A 14,545-nucleotide genomic window follows, 5' to 3' on the forward strand; every position below is an offset into this window, starting at 1 on the left:
TTTAGTTACTTTCTAGATAATTTTCTGTGGGAGGGAACCTTAGTTAGACTCTGTCCCTTTAAGACTCCTGCAAGGCACAGATTTTTGTTGTAAGGGGTTGTACTTGTTGCCCTGCTCACGCAAATCTCCTGCTGCCCGACTTACTGAGCTGGGTAGTCCTTGTTCCCAGGATGCTTCAGGCTCTAGGTGCCTCCTGGCACACGTTGGGGTAAGCTGGCCAATTGAAGCAGGCTACTGAGGCTTGCTTGGATCGGCTGGAAGGGATGGGCCCAAGGGAAGTATGCTTTCCTGCAGTCCATACCCCAGATGTGTGCCCAGTGTTGCTGCTCCATTCCAAAACACCTGCTGTGTGGTTCTTTTGTTGCAGGAGGTTGTGGGTTCTCATCCTGCACACACAAATGCCCACTTGACTCTGACTTAATGTCAACTCCACCTTGAATCCCTGTCTGGAATTCAGAGTATAAATCTAATAAATAAATACACAATAAAATAATACAATATAAAATAAACTTCTGTTTTTTGTATATAAACAGTTTTAAGCCAGGTTATTTCGACAACGATTTGTTCCCTTAGAAAGATTCTCATCAATTAAAATAAATAGTAGAAGATTAGCTTTTGGTCCTGGCCTTTTGTGACATCTATTAGATAGGCAAGTCACTGAGATAGGGAACTGTTAACTTGACATGCTGGTCAATACAACATTTTCTCTAAGTCCTGAAATCAGACAGTTTTAGATATACTTGGTTTCTAATAGTTTTCATTATTCTTGCCTGCTTTATTTGTGCCTGTGCTCAGTTAGAGAAAATCAGAAAATGAAACCTAACCCTCTCTAATAAAAAAAAGAAGAAAATGCCAGATGAGGTTTTATATTTAAGCAGGGAAGTATTGTAGCTGCTTTCTACATGCACTGCAGTATATTGCATGACAATAAGGGAAGATCAGAGATAACATAACAAAAATAGCTTCCATCCATCACTTAAGGAGTAAAATCTATCCTTCTCAAATGAACTACTGATTTTCCTTTCCCATCATCTATCTTGATTTCCAGTTGCTGCTCCAATTCTAGTAAGGGTGGTGAACGATTAGCAAATGCTGTGCCCATTTGAGTTTCCAAATTTCAGAAGGTCAAATCCTCACGATTCTGGCAGTGAAATATACAGTGTGAAGGGAATGTTCAGTTTTCACAAATGTCTTTGGCAGAGCTCCGTTTCAATATGTCCACTCATTAATCTTCACCTAAGAGCTGCTCTTCTATCATCTATCTTTCCTGGTGCTGTAGTTGAGTGGTCTTTGCAATTATGAGTGTATGGAGCACTCTTATGAGTGCAGTGTGCCTTGAGATGTCATTCCTTAAAGCTGACAATTGTAGCAAGAAACAGAACTAAACTGTACACTCGATGCAGGAGATTTATTGCTAGGTGAGGAAATAAATAATAAAAAACTATCACGGTTCTAGCTGCTTGGCAATGATTTTAGCTGCTCTCTACAGTGCCTTACAAGAATTGTGGAAATTTTGCTGTCTGAAGCATGTCCGTCTGTTGTTTTTGTGACAGAGTTGTTTTATGAGCTTCTAGATGATAGAAATGGGAATGGGAAAACTCTGAACCTTCAAAGGTTTGGTCCTGATTTTTGTTGCTGTGCTGTTGTGTGCTTTCAAATAGTTTACAGTTCATTGTGACTCTAAGGAGAACTTATGAGGTTTTCTGGGGCTCAGAGTGTGATTCATTCAAGATCAACCAAATAGTGGTCTTCAGAGTCATAGTTCAATGTTCAAACCATAGCATCATGCTGGCCTATAATTCCGATTAATGACCTCATTAGACAGGGGTGAACTCAGTGGCATATGCCAGTTCACCTATCCTTTTATGATGGAGTCCACCAGTTCCCACCCCACAATGGATTGCAACTTCTGGCGGGACTCTTGTAAACGGAAGGTGAACAGGTGCAACGGTAGGAAGCTGGCTGGTGGATGTTTCCCCCATGGGATGGAGACTCAGATGAGTCAGAAGATGCGGGCCATGGGCCAGCGGGTTCCCCAACCTCCCAGATGGGCACCACCGGAATGGCTACAATTTGTGGCAATTCCAGTGGCATGTTTGATAAGGTCTTCAGTCTATTTAAACTAGGCTATAGTAAGAGACTGTGGAATTTAAAGTCTGAAACATCTAGGTAGTTAAATGTTCTTCATGTTCTCATACAATTTAGGTTGGTGGTGCTGAGCAGAAGTGGTGCTCAGTGGCTTTATGTTGATAAGACGGTGAGTCTACTTAGGTTTATTCTGAAGGAGCTATCCAAAGTGTTGACCACCCAACTGACATGTGAACGACTTGCTTCTGGGCTGATTCAGGAAGGCTTTCAGATTTATTCAATTATATATGGCTAAAACAATTTGTTTGGAAACAGTATTTGTGGTCACTTTATTTTCTCTGTCTCACTCTGATTATGGCAGGACTGTCAGTACAAGAGATACATGAACACTTTCTGAAACAACAGGATTGTTCCTTGACTTAGGTGTATACAAGTCTATTTAATGGTTTATGAGAAGGGATAGGCTGGCAAAAGGTTAGTTATCACAAAAATGGAGAAAACATACATTTATTAAGGGCTGGCGTATACATGTAATTACCTGAAAATATGCTGCAATAGGGTTCTCCAGGATAGCATGCAAGTGGTGGTAGCAAGAGGTGGCATCTTCAACAACGAGACAGCTGTTATTTTCCACTAAGGATGAAGGGTGTGTGATTCAACCCACATGGGCCCAAGTATAAATGATGCTGCCAACCTACTGATTCTATTTTAGCTTTGCTAGAGCTGTCACCTGCTACCATTGCATACTGTGTGCATAAGGAATTCAGAATATAGGTAGAATCTAAGTAACATACCCACCAACCAGTCCAATTTTAATCCTCTGTCTTCCTAGTTTTCCAAGTGGTTTTAAAATGTTTCAGTTTCTCTCTCATCTTCCTACTGAGGGGGCCGGGCTGTGGCGCAGCTGTTGAGCAGCTGCCTTAAATCACTCTGACCATGAGGTCATGAGTTCGAGGCCAGCCCGTGGCGGGGTGAGCACCCGTCAATTAAAAAAATAAAAAATAGCCCCTGCTCGTTGCTGACCTAGCAACCCGAAAGATAGTTGCATCTATCAAGTAGGAGATAAGGTACCACTTATAAAGTGGGGAGGCAAGATTAACTAATTTACGACCTGGAATGAGGAAATGCCGTCAGTGTGGATGATGAAGCAGCTGCTCCCTCCTGTGGCCAGAATCGAACATCCCCTCAGAAGAAGGTTAACTTGCCTCTGCGTGTGTCTCTCAGTCTCTGTTTGATGTGTTTATGGGCATTGAATGTTTGCCCTATGTGTGTTATAATGTGATCCGCCCTGAGTTCCCTTCGGGGTGAGAAGGGCAGAATATAAATACTGTAAATAAATAAATAAATAATAAATACTTTCCATCTTTGCCATTGCCTTTCTTCAGTTGCTGCCAACTGTGCTAAAAGTGCAAAATTTGGTTGCACTGAATTAACTCCTCCTGAGTAGAGAGGAGGGGTAGAAGTTTGCTCTCCCCAGTAGGCTCAGGCAAAAGCAAACTGCTGCTCTTCCTCAGTAACTTTTGTCAACACACTCCGATGTTGTTCTGCTGCAAAAGTTAGTTTTACTTTGTAAAATTCTAAAGGAATTCTCTAATAATATTGTCTTATGCAGGTAGTTGCAATGTGGAGCCATCTTTATGATCCTAGAGGAAATAGGGTTGCAAATAGATGTGTCAAAACCCTGTGCATCAATATACAATAGAGTCTCACTTATCCAAGCGAAACGGGCCGGCAGAAGCTTGGATAAGCGAATAACTTGGATAATAAGGAGGGATTAAGGAAAAGCCTATTAAACATCAAATTAGGTTATGATTTTACAAATTAAGCATCAGAACTTCATGTTATACAACAAATTGGACAGAAAAAGTAGTTCAATACGGAGAAATGTTATGTTGTAATTACTGTATTTACGAATTTAGCACCAAAATATCACGATATACTGAAAACATTGACTACAAAAATGGCTTGGATTATCCAGAGGCTTGGATAAGCGAGGCTTGGATGAGTGAGACTCTACTGTATTTGGAAGCATGCTCTGAGGAAGCCAGTATAAAAAGTGGTATCATCTTTCCTTTCTTCTTTGCTTGAGAAACCTGCCTCTTAGGGTTTAAGAATGGAGACCTTAGTGAAATGAAGACAACAGTTTGCTTAATTACATGCTGGTCTGGATGTCAGCATTCATATCAAGTAATCAGCTACTGAAGTAAACACTCCTATTTATAGTCATTTCGAAAAATCTGCCCAGCAACAGCATACAATAACATATAGCAAATTGGATATACATTAGCCAAGCACTGAACAACAGTCATTAACTCATAATGGAAAATTGCAAACTATTATGTCAAACCTTTGTTTGACTTTTTGGATTAATACTGTTATTAGTATAAAGTGCCAATCAGAAGGGGTCAGAATGCTTTGGAAATGCTTAATATGTTTCCCCCACCAGATTCCTAAGAGTTTAATAACTCTGCATCTTCTTACACGTTCCCTCAGTGGGAATTTCCCCCTCCAGGATAGCTCTACCTTACTTTGACCTTAAGGTCACCTCTGACCTATCCCTTCAATAGTCTGGATAGGCATACAAGCCTTGTTTTTGGAGGAAAACATCTCCTCACCTGCACCTTTACTTGAGCCATATGAGGAATATTAGAGGTTTGAATTTGGGGGAGGGAATAGCTGTTTCTTCTGCGTGGTCACTCTGGAATCCACACCTGTGGTATCTCCAGTATCCACGCAGCTGTTTCGGATGATCTCTTGAAAAGCTTTGCTCCATTGAGGACTCCAGCCCCGCCCTTCCCTATCAGCAATAAAGCCAGGCTGCGGGGCTTGAGGCCTTAGTTCCTTTTGTCCGCGAAAGCAGCAACATCGGATTATATCTCCTCTTGACTTTGAATTTTTGGACTTGGCTAAGGACTCCTCTTCATCCCTTGGACTTTGCAAACTTGGACTTTCCTTCCTCTTAAGGCCAGTATGGCTGCTTCTGCAGACCTTAAGTGCATGGGGTTTGGGGGGAAGCTGCCCAAGGGAGACCCCCATCCCCTCTGTGTTTTGTGTCGCCGAGGCGACCATCCGGCTCCCTCGCGCGCTGCTGCTGCGTCTTTAGAGACGCAAGCTACTTTAAGCACAGCCCTTGGGGCTGTAGACTCACTTTCTCCTTCCTTACTTGCCACTTCAGCAGGAGAGAAAAAGGCGGCAAAAAGATCTTCCGCCCCTCCAGCTAAGGCTCAGGAAGGGGCAGAGCCAGCACCAACCAAGTGCAGCCGGAAGTCAAACCGGCTTCTGGCACATCTATTGTGCAACCCTCCCTTCCCTTGGCAGCGGCGGCACGTTATTTAGAGCCCCTGACCCTTTCGCCGCCGCATTTGCTTCAGCAGGCAGGGGGAGGGCCTCTCCCTGCCATGCTCCTGCCTCCTCCCAAGGAGAGCAAACTTCTGGCAGCCACGCCGCCCGCACGAGCGATGGCTTGCCGGGGCACTGGGGCTCAGCTCCTAGAGGATGACCCCCTTGAGGGTACCTCTCGTGGCCCCCCGCCTAGAGCGGTTCCCCATGGCATCACTCAGCCGGCTCCATTCCAAACTGCAAGCATGTTTCCTTTTCCCTCTTCCCAAACTGTATGGCCAGCCACTCAGCAAGGGGGCTGGTATTACTTGCTCAATCCTCCAGTACCAAATTTTTATCCTTATAAATTTGGGACTGCTTTTCCACAGCCTAACCAATTTACTAATTTTTCTGTTCCTTGAGTTTCTCAGGCACAGGATGATGATTTTGTTTCAGACTGATTCTTTTATTGATAAGGATACTTAACACAGTGTTGTACTTCCTCAGTTGCTACGACAGAGGATTACTCCTCATTTTCTTCATTGATTTTGCATTTGGTTTATTCTCTCCAATTGCCTGCTGTGTCTTTATCTGATGACCCAGTTGATGACCGGTTGTTTTCTCCTGACCAACGAAAGGACCCAGTGCTTAGCACGGTGCTTCCTGCACTTAATTTGCTGTTGAAGTTAGCTAAGACTCCGTCTGGTCCCCCATCTTCCGTGCCTGCTGTGTCTAAAAAGTTTGACTCTCTCTATCGCATATATATATCCTCAGCTCAGTAGTTGACTGAAACCAAATTCCGTTGTGATGAAAGTAGTACAACCAAAGAAATCTAAGAAATTGCAATCTGCTCCACCAGATAAAGAGGGCAAGAAGTTGAATGGTTGTGGGGGGAAAAATGCACACTGCTGCTAGTTTAATAACTTGTATGGCTCATTAACAGACCTATATGGTGGCCTAGTAGTCTTACTTGTGGGACACGTTAACACGTTACCTAGACATGATTCCACTAGAGCATCAGCAGTTGCCAAAGACTCTTCACCAAGAAGGGATCACCTTAGCTCTTCATCAAAGGGACTTGGCTAAACATGGGGCTGACACAGCTGGAAGGATGTTTGCAGCTGCAACAGCTATTTACCGCCATGCCTGGCTAAGGTCTTCTACGTCATCTGAAGAGGGAAGAGCTATGGTTGAAAAACTGCCGATATCTGAAAACAACTTATTTCATCCTGACACAGATCCTGAGTTCAAAAGTACACAGAAGATTAAGGAAGCAGTGCAGAAATTTGGTTTCTCTCAGCCTAACTATCAACCTAGATTTCGGTGGCCAACTTCCCAACCACTTTACCGCCAGCTTTTATGGCCTGCTCCCTTTAGGCCTTCTCAGGGTCAGAATCCTAGATTTTCAGTCCCCGGTAGACGTAATTATTCAACCAGGGGACGTCAGTCCACTAAAGGGAAGCAACAGGACCAGGGTCGGCGTCGTTTTTGACAACCCTATGTCTTTTTCTGTTGGTGATGGGAATCTTCCTCCTTCACTAGGTGAGTTTTGCACTTCTTCTGTTCAGTCCTCCTCCCCTTTTTTTGGAGACAGGTTAGCTCCATTTTTTGAGGCCTGGCGTTCTGTTACATCAGACGCTTGAGTGCTGGAAATTGTGGAACATGGCTATGCCATTGAATTTTTTGAACAGCCCCCAGTGGGAACTGTTCGTGTTACCCCTCACTCTTCTGCTCTTTGGCAGGAAGTTCTTACTTTACTTGAGAAGGGTGCTATAGAACCCTTGTCGCCCTAATGTTTCCTTTTCCTCTCTCTCTCTCTCTCTCTCTCTCTCTCTCTCTCTATATATATATATATATATATATATATATATATATGTATGTATAAGTTTCTAAAAAAGATGGAGGTCTCCGTCCTATTTTGTATCTTAGAGGGCTAAATGCATACATTATTTATCATTGTTTTTGGATGGTGACTTTATCAACCATCCTCCCCCCTTTCGCCCAGCAATGCTTGGTTTGCGAGGATCGATCTTAAAGATGCTTGTTTTCATGTGGCAATTAGACGCCAAGACCATAGATTTTTGTCCTTTATAACTAATGGCCAAGCTTTTTGTTTTTGCATTCTCCCCTTTGGCATCTCTACAGCTCCCAGGGTGTTTACTAAAGTGGTGGCAGCTCACCTTAGAGAGCGCGGTGTAGTGCTCTATCCCTACATTGATGATTGGTTACTGGTCGCTAAAACATGTAACTCGTTACAAAGCAAGATTCAGTTTACTTTGTCGTTATTACAGAAACTGGGTCTTATTATCAACAAGGACAAGTCTCATTTTCAACCCTGCCAAACTGCTCAATGTATTGGGGCTGTCTTGGACTCAGGCAAGAGCGTACCTTCCAGACGACAGATTATGGAATCTTCGTACTCTGGCTCTTCGAGCAATAACAAAGACATCCGTTCAGGCCAGGGACATTCAGTGCCTTCTCGGGCATATGGCTTCCACTACGGGAGTGACTCCATTTGCTTGGCTTCATCTTTGACCACTTCAAATATGGTTCATCAGAACATTTTATCCTTTACACGACAGCCCCAACAGTCATTTGCTAATCCCTGCAGCTATTCGCCATGCTCTACAGTGGCGGACTTACTGATCCAACCTGTGCATTGGACTTCCATTTCATCTCCCCAGGCCCTCGATGCTGCTGGCAACCAATGCTTCACTAACAGGTTGGGGAGCTCATCTAGGCAACCTTACAGATCATGGTGCCTGGACCATAGCAGAGGGAGACAAGCACATCAACTATCTGGAGCTGCTAGCAGTGGAAAGGGCACTTCACGCTTTCAGTCATCTAATCAAAGAACACGTTGTGCAACTCACCACCGACAACACTACTGTCATCTTTTATGTCAACAACCAAGAGGCACACGATCTCGAGCTCTGGTGATCCTTACTCTCAGGATCTGGAATTGGTGCATAGCCAGGAATGTAACCACCATGGCTGTCCATGTCCCAGGCAACGAGAATTCTCTAGCAGACACTCTCAGTCAGAAAACTTATGCAGACCATAAGTGGTCCCTTCATCCTGCCCACTTTTCCGTACATGGCACACCCCTTTAGTGGACCTTTTTGCTTCCCCTTCCAACACAAAATGCCAGTTTTACGGCTCACGACTCCCTCATCTTCAACAGCCGGGGTGTTTAGGGGACGCTTTCCTCCTGGACTGTACATTGGCACCCCTGTATATCTTTCCACCACTTTCACTGCTATCCAGAGTAGGGGCTCGTCTGCAAGCAGAGTGTCACGACCCAGGCGGCAGAGGCACCAATAACCATACACAGAGGCCAGAATCTAACTAATATCTTTATTGAAGGAATATATAAAGTTAATAAAAACAAGTATAGGAAATAGTCCAGAATTAGACCCTTCAGGAAAGGTCAGAATTAGTCCAAAAAAGCAATGTCCAATAAGAAATATTAAGGTCCAAAGTTGTAATCCAATAACCGAAACACTCACTTTGCCAAGCAAAGTGAGGGGAGATGACAAGGTCCTTAGTCCATAAAACTTGAGCGTGGCTAGGAAATAACTTGATACTTGAAACAAGGCTTGAACGTGGAACAAGGTAACTAAGAACAAGAACAAGGTCCGTGGAATAACTTGGTAAAATCCGTGAAACAAGGCAAGGATTAGTCCTGGGAAACAAGGCAAAGTCCGTAGGTAAACAAAGGCTGGGAAGCAAGGCGAAGGCTGGATAGCAAGGCAAGGCTTGAGCTGAAGCGAGGCTTGAATCGGAGCGCGCTGTCCAGACACAACTCGCTCCGTAGGCTGACGAATTGACTCCGCGAAGTTGCTACGCGGGCAAAACACCTATATAGAGTCCAACTTTCTCACCAAAGCGGTTCTCTGGGAATCAGAAACGAAAGCTAAACTCTGAGACCAGATGTTAAACTCCTTAAAGATTCTCACGAGAACCAATGTTAATTGGCAACATTCTTAGCTGCTATCCTCGCACTCCTGCGCGAAGCTGAATCCAAACTTCTCTGTTGTTTACAAAACTCCCGGCGCAAGAACACGGGAGAAGTAGGCTCTGGGGTTGTTTGACATACTTCTGGGGCACAACTTTCTTGCAGGTGCAAGGTTTCCAGATCTGCCTGGGAAGGATCTGGCTGAGAGGAATCCAGTTCAGACTGGGAAGGTAAAAAACCCAAGTTTTCATCTTCATCAGGGATTACAATGTCCTGAGCAGGACTACAAGGCCCATGGTTCATCACACTATCCCCCTCCTCAGGGCCCCTCCCAAACTGGGGTCCTCTCCCCGAGGCGCGAGGTCGCGGTTTGGTGGGATAGGTCAGATGGAAGCGACGGGTTAGATCAGGAGCATGGACTGTGGAGGCGTCTTCCCAAGAGCGTTCCTCAGGCCCAAAACCCACCCAGTCAATGAGATATTGTAGGCGGCGGCGATGAAAGCGAGAATCCAAAATGTCCTCAACCTCGAACTCCTCCTCCCCATTCATCAAAACAGGAGGGGGGGCCGGTTGGTCTGTATCAGGACGCACCCCATCCGCCGGAAGGAGCAGGGAACGGTGAAACACTGGGTGAATGCGCATTGAACGCGGAAGTTGGAGTTTGAAAGTCACGGGGTTTAATTGCGCCACCACTGGATAGGGGCCAATGAAGCGGGCATCTAACTTCCGGCATGGGCGGTGGGAGGGCAGAAAGCGAGTGGACAGGAAAACCCGATCTCCTACCTTGATTTCGGGGCCCGGCTGGCGGTGTTTGTCAGCGTGGCGCTTATAGTCCTCCTTGGCTTGGTCCAGTTGCTGGAGCAAAAGTTGTTGCACCGCTGTGAGTTCCTGCAGCCAATCCTCTGCTGCGGGAACTTCTGAAGTTTCAATGACAGGGGGAAAGAAACGTGGATGGAAACCGTAGTTTGCAAAGAACGGCGTTTCTTTTGTAGAAGCTTGAACTCCATTATTGTAGGCAAACTCAGACAGTGGTAACAGAGAAGCCCAATTGTCCTGTTGGTAGTTTACATAACAGCGAAGATACTGCTCCAAAGTGGCATTGGTGCGCTCCGTTTGCCCATCTGTTTGGGGATGATGAGCTGAAGATAAGCGAGAGTCTATGCCCAGTAGTTTTTGTAGTGCCTTCCAAAAACGAGAGGTGAATTGAGATCCACGGTCTGTGACTAAACTCTTGGGCAATCCATGTAGTCTGAAAACATGCTGAAGAAATAGATCCGCAGTTTCTTTGGCCGTGGGGAGGCCTTCGCAGGGAATGAAATGGGCTAACTTGGTGAATAGGTCCACCACCACTAAGATCGTGGTGAATCCACAGGAAGGTGGTAGGTCAGTGATGAAATCCGCGGAAATTATTTCCCATGGGCGAGATGGGGTAGGAAGGGGGTGTAAAAGCCCTGAGGGCTTCTCCCTTCGTATCTTGGAGCGCTGGCATACTGGGCAGGTGTTGACATATTTTTCCACATCCTTGCGGATCTTGGGCCACCAAAAATCTCTTAGGATCAAATGCATGGTTTTAAATAGTCCGAAGTGTCCTGCTGGTTTGCAGTCATGACACAGACGAAGCGCTTTTTCCCTGCCCGGTCCGGGTGGGATATAAACATGATTTCTATAGCAGAGCAGCCCATCTTTAAGCGAAAAGGGAAAATGCAGACCTTGGCGAAGTTGGTCCTGCGCCCAGGCATCTGCTTGCTGACTAGCCCTGATTTCTTGAGCACAGATGGGTCCTGGAGTAGGGAAAGTTGAACCAATGGGACTAGATTTGGTGTTCCCCACTGTGAGCGTGGCAAAGTTCTCAGGTTGTAGCAGTTGGGATTCAAAGGTCTCCTTGCGTCCTGCAGCGTATTCCGGTTTACGTGATAGGGCGTCTGCTTGCTTGGTTTGAGCTGGGGTCACATAATGGATCTGGAAGTTGAAACGTTCAAAGAATAAAGCCCAACGTTGCTGCCTCTGATTTAGTTTGCGGGCAGTTCTTAGATGTTCTAGATTACGATGATCAGTGTGGACTTCAATGGGGAATTTGGCCCCTTCTAGCCAATGTCTCCAAGTTTCAAAGGCTGCCTTTATGGCCAGTAGTTCTTTTTCCCAAATGGTGTAATTCCTCTCTGGTGTGGTTAGTTGACGAGAATAAAAGGCACAGGGGTGGAGGTGATCTCCCACCGGTTGTAAGAGTACAGCCCCAATTGCCACATCAGAGGCGTCCGCTTGCACCACAAAAGGGGTTCCAGGATTTGGGTGCTGTAGAATTGGCTGGGAGGTGAATAGTTTCTTCAGTTGCTGGAACCCTTTCTCTGCTTGATCAGTCCAGCGGAAAGGCTGCTTTCCACGGATGCAGCTAGTGATGGGGTCGGACCAGCGGGCAAAATCTGGAATGAACTTGCGGTAGTAGTTCGCGAACCCCAAGAAACGCTGCACCTCTTTCTTGTTAGTTGGCGCCCGCCATTCCAATACTGCTGAAACTTTGGCTGGATCCATGGAAAGCCCTAGAGGCGAGATGCGGTAGCCAAGGAAATCTACCTCTTGTAGATCAAAAGCGCATTTTTCTAGCTTGGCATAAAGTCCATGATCCCGCAGTCGTTGCAACACCATTTTGACGTGGTTCTCATGTTCTGATTGTGATCTGGAAAACACCAAAAAATCGTCCAGGTAGATTATCAAGAATCTGTCTAGATAGTCCTGAAAAATATCGTTGACAAAATGCTGGAACGTTGCGGGAGCTCCGCATAAACCGAAATTCATAACTCGGGACTCGAATAATCCGAATTTAGTCTGGAAGGCGGTCTTCCACTCGTCCCCTTCTCTGATGCGAACTAGATTATAAGCCCCCCGAAGATCCAGCTTGGTGTAGACCTTGGCTCCTCGAAGTCGGTCCAGTAGATCCGAGATTAAGGGCAGGGGATAGCTGTTCCGCTTGGTGATATTGTTCAATGCTCTGTAGTCCACCACCAAGCGTAATTCCCCTGACTTCTTCTTCACAAACATCACTGGGGAGGCGGCTGGGGATTGAGAGGGTCTGATGAACCCCTTGCGAAGGTTTGTCTCTAAGAATTCCCTGAGAGCTTCTTGCTCTGGTTCAGTCAGGGAGTAGAGATGCCCTCGCGGGATCGGGGCCCCCTCCACCAAGTCAATGGCACAGTCATAAGGTCTATGTGGGGGTAATTTTTCGGCTTCTTTCTCATTGAATACATCCCAATACTCGGAGTACTTCTTTGGCAAGGTGATGATGGGCTCGGAGTCTGTGGCATGGCATACCTTGGCTACGAGGCAATGGTTTTGGCAGTACGGTGAAGCAAACTGCAGTTCTCTGTTGGACCAGGAGATGTTAGGGTCGTGGAGTGTCAGCCATGGAATTCCCAAAATCACAGGGAAATGGGGAACCTCGGTAACAAAGAAGGAAATCTCTTCCATATGTTCCCTTATCCACATCCTGGTGGGTTCCGACCACTGGCTTACGGGACCCGTCTTGAGGGGACGGCCGTCTATGGCTTGCACCACACGGGCATTCTTGAAATCATGATATTGTAATCCCAGAGAGTCGGCATACTCTCTATCGATGAAATTGTTGGTAGCTCCAGAGTCTATCATGGCGTGGATCATGACGGGCCCCCTTTTTGCTGACCATAATGTGACCACGAGAAGGAACAGGACCCCGGTTGGCGGCTCTTGGATGGATTTTTTGACCGGGTTGGCGAGCCTCTCTACACCCGGTCGTTGGCTTCCCCCGCCGGCTGTGTGCCAGTCGGCTCAGACGCCTTCGACTCCGTGGAGGACGCCGCCGCAAGACGGGCGGCAGGCTTCCCTTTGGCTGGGCACTCTCTGGCGAAGTGGCCCCCGTTCCCGCAGTACCAGCAGAGGTTCAAGCGTTGACGACGGGCCTTCTCGGCGGCATCTAGTCTGGGACGCACATTGCCCAACTGCATCGGCACCTCCTCGCCTCCTCTGGGGTATGGGGTTGGCGGCGGGGGTCTCCATACCGGACGTGGCTGAACACTGGCGGGAGCGGGGGGTTTTGCCCCGGCTCTACCGCCCTGGCCTCGAACCCATTGTTTCCTGTTGACAATCATGACTTCAGCCCGTAGACATTGATCAATGAGTGCCTCGAGGGAATGGGGAGGATCCACCTTGGAGATTTCTTCCAGCATTTCAATGTTGAGACCCTCCCGAAATTGTCCTCTGAGGGCTACATCGTTCCAGCCGGTGTTGTGGGCCAGCACGCGGAACTCGGCTATGTACTGAGACATGGGTCTGTCTCCTTGAAGGAGGCGCCGGAGTTTGTGACCGGCTGCCTCCAAATTGTCCTCGATTCCCCAGGTCTCCTTAAGGTGATCCAAGAAGCGTTGTGCTGAACTTAGGTGGGGGGAGGCTTGATCAAACAGGGCCGTCGCCCAGCTAGCCGCTGGTCCGTCTAGAAGACTGTAGACCCACGCCACCTTGATGTCTTCTTGGGGAAACTCGGCATCACGGGCCTCTAGATAAGCTTGACATTGGCGGCGGAAAACATGAACCTTAGCAGCTTCTCCAGAAAACTTGGTAGGCAACGCCATGGCCGGGAGGCGAACTCCGCGCTCCCTCAACCCTTTTATTTCTCCATCCTGCGCGTTAAGTCTGTCACGGATGCGGTCCACTTCGTCCTTGCTGATGGTGTAGCTGAGCGGCTGTCCAGCCGGCGCGGCTCCGGTAGACATCCTGGCCTCGGTTAGTTGGTGCTTATGGGTGGCGGAGTCAAACTGTCACGACCCAGGCGGCAGAGGCACCAATAACCATACACAGAGGCCAGAATCTAACTAATATCTTTATTGAAGGAATATATAAAGTTAATAAAAACAAGTATAGGAAATAGTCCAGAATTAGACCCTTCAGGAAAGGTCAGAATTAGTCCAAAAAAGCAATGTCCAATAAGAAATATTAAGGTCCAAAGTTGTAATCCAATAACCGAAACACTCACTTTGCCAAGCAAAGTGAGGGGAGATGACAAGGTCCTTAGTCCATAAAACTTGAGCGTGGCTAGGAAATAACTTGATACTTGAAACAAGGCTTGAACGTGGAACAAGGTAACTAAGAACAAGAACAAGGTCCGTGGAATAACTTGGTAAAATCCGTGAAACAAGGCAAGGATTAGTCCTGGGA

The sequence above is a fragment of the Anolis carolinensis genome, chromosome 3, assembly GCF_035594765.1.
Source record: "Anolis carolinensis isolate JA03-04 chromosome 3, rAnoCar3.1.pri, whole genome shotgun sequence".
In the NCBI taxonomy this organism is placed as follows: domain Eukaryota; kingdom Metazoa; phylum Chordata; class Lepidosauria; order Squamata; family Dactyloidae; genus Anolis; species Anolis carolinensis.